Source organism: Myotis davidii, unplaced genomic scaffold (genome assembly GCF_000327345.1).
Source record: "Myotis davidii unplaced genomic scaffold, ASM32734v1 scaffold99, whole genome shotgun sequence".
Lineage (NCBI taxonomy): Eukaryota > Metazoa > Chordata > Mammalia > Chiroptera > Vespertilionidae > Myotis > Myotis davidii.
The window spans coordinates 93,579-96,595 of NW_006291015.1; the positions used below are offsets into that span (position 1 = coordinate 93,579).

General features: G+C 34.8%; 1 protein-coding gene across 1 annotated transcript in view; it reads left to right on the top strand.

The window, feature by feature from the left end:
* Positions 1–943: 943 nt before the first annotated feature.
* The window catches only part of SLITRK6 (SLIT and NTRK like family member 6), a 6,490-nt gene continuing 4,416 nt past the window's right edge, over positions 944–3,017 (top strand). Inside the window, exon 1 of the mRNA XM_006764134.1 lies at positions 944–1,489. The gene's annotated coding sequence lies outside the window, so the exon portion shown is untranslated. The remainder of the gene's footprint in view (positions 1,490–3,017) is intronic.

Sequence of the window (3,017 nt, forward strand, 5' to 3'; positions counted from 1 at the left end):
TTATAGACAAGGATGTATCTAAACACAGATTGTTTTAAAATAAATGATGACATCTAGTATATTCATTTTGGATATGAAAAAGTGCAGGTACTTGGAATGCAGGTAAAGAGGAATGCTTTTTAAAACATAGGCATTTGGGGAGATAAGGACTCTGACAGTTGAGAGTTTTATTAGTGATGATTCAGAAACTTTTAAGAGTTGAGGAAATGAGTAACTTTTAAATAGAACCATTTTAGGGAAAATATGCTTTCTGACCTAGTACCATAAAAAATCAGGGTATTTTCATTTCTATGTATTCATTTAACTTGTTTTACTATATCTGAAAAGGTGTAATTTTATATTTTTGAGAGTGGTAAGCTGTGTTTTGATGAATGTCAACCATTTGCAATAAAGATTCTTGAGTGTAATTTACAATAATCATATTTCCATTCCAAATAAATATTATCTTAACTGAAAAAGAACCTATTTCTAGTCTCATCATTGAATCTTAGCTGTAGGGGAAGAAATAATGAAGTATAAAACTTATAGTCACTGGCATGAGGCTTTTAAAAAATGTTAAAAGGGTGACGATGAAAATGCAAATATTGCAAGAAAGCAGTTCATGGGAATCTTTTAGAATTTATTTCATGCCCAGTTTCAAAATAAAACTGAAGCCACTATTCCCCAGGCAGCATGTGTGCTGTTTTTCTGCACACATGTGTGCAAACAGCACAGTAGTGTGCCAGCTGAAAATGCAACCTAATGTATTACTTAACTTCCTACATAACACAAAACAATCTGAGACATTCAAAATGACATGTCATTATTTTGCATCAACATTCCCTTGCACTATATTTGGTATGAAAAGGGAGTGGAAAGACCATTTGCAGAAAGAGGAGGAGTTGAGCAGTCCCAAGGTGGAGCTGCCTCCTGTGTCAAATGACACTGGCAGATTAAAGCGCTCTGGTGGGGAAGGGCTTAAAGGCTGAGTCAAAAGCCAAGAAGTCTCTTTATTTACGCCTACCTCCCAGCCCTTGGCAATCTGACTAATAACACACTGAGCTAACAAGAAAGACTAGAAAGGGAGGACAGAGAACATTGCTGCAGCCTGGATCCACAACCTCAGAAAGCGAGAGTGATCAGTCCCAGCTCTGCCAAACATCTTGTTTATGGACTGCGTTCGGCAGCTCGCAAATGGTTAACTATATGCAAAAAAAGTCAGCATAGCTGTGAAGTATGCCCTGAATTTTAATTGGGGAAGAAAAGGACAACTGCTTCGGGATGATCTAGCAGGCACTCTGCTAGAAATATTTTCAATGAGATGCTCAGCACTTTGTCTCTGACCAGAGGCTTTCACTTGATAAAGTGCGGGACTTGCCAAAAAGTGATATTTGAGAAGAAAGTACACGGTGGTTAGTGTTTTCTTTTTAATAAAGAAACTGAATTGACTTTGAACATCTCTTCCAGCTGTGCATTACAGATAACGTCAGGAAGAGTCTCTGCTTTACAGGTAAGATGAATGTTTCCAGGCTTTTGCGATACCTAGTTTTTCATTATCCTAACGTGATTGAAATGTATATGTTTGCCCTTTTGAAATATATAACTTTGCATGAAAGGCTATCCAGTTTCATTCTGGCTCATTGGCACAACTAATGCTGTAGCAGATGCCTGTTTTCTCTGAGCAGCAGACATTTAGTCCAACAGCTGGCTGTAGAGAAAGAACAAATAAAATAATATGCCACTATAATTTTTACAGCATGCAGTTTGCTATTGGACATCAAGTATGTGTGCTTTCTGGTTCTTTGTTTTTTGTATGCTACTTTTATTATTTCCCGACTTAACAGTGTTTTCTAAAAACATGTGAATGGAGATTTTTGAACTCCTTAACACTGAATCAGATATTGTCAATCTAGAATCACTCTTCACATTTGTATGTATTTCCGAAATGATTAGATATTGTTTTCTAGGACAGTTTGAAGAGCATAAAATGCATTTAAGATGAAAAAGGCATGAGATATTTTCATCTGGAAGTTATTTACTCTTTTTTAAAGAAGCTATGCTTGGTAAAATGAATAGTATTCTTTCTTGGGAATCTATGGAAAGTACTTTTAGTGTCTGTGGAAGCCAATCTACAAGTTAAAACCCCCAACTGCAAACTCCTTGATTCTAAGCACAGTTCTCAGAGCTGTTTAAAATTAAACTATTTTCCTTTGGATATGTTGTCTGCTAACTTTTCCTTTGTATGGGAAGGCACTATGTTGTTTTGTTTCTTTGGTTACATTTGACCTTTCAGAAACTTCATGCTATATATGTTTTCAATAAAACAATGCATTTTCTTGGAATAAAAGTTTATTTTCAGGCTTATTGATTGGGATCTAGGATGTTTTATCTGATTGTGAATTTTAATTAGATTCAAAGTTACAATATGCATTCCATCCAGAAAAAAGCTAAAGCAGTTACAATTTTGAGAAGTTGACTAGTTTTAAGATGTGGTGTTTGTTTACCTTTCAAGTTGGTTTACGTAAATTTAAGGTACAATAGTGAAAGGAAGGGGATACACTTAGATAAATTCAAGTTATGCATTTACCTTGTCACTACTGTCATTCCAGGGTTAGAATCATTATTAAAAATTGCTGTTTCAGATGCATATCTTAAATGTTTTAGGAGCTAGATTATGTGATGTTGTTATTGAGAACTATCATTATTTATTTAGAAAATTAGAGATATTCTCACATTTTACCTTGTCACTACTGTCATTCCAGGGTTAGAATCATTATTCAAAATTGCTGTTTCAGATGCCTGTCTTAAATGTTTTAGGAGCTAGAATATGTGGTGTTATTGAGAACTATCCTTATTTATTTAGAAAATTAGAGATATTCTCACATATTTGAGTATAGTGCAGTTTGTTTCAGAGTTCATTGTTTGTGACTTTCAGCCTTATAATAAAAGAAATTAACTGCTTAATTATGTGATGACACTCAGGGCCCTAAAGCCTGTTTCCAGACCTCATTAAGAAGTCATTTGCTGGAAGTTTATAT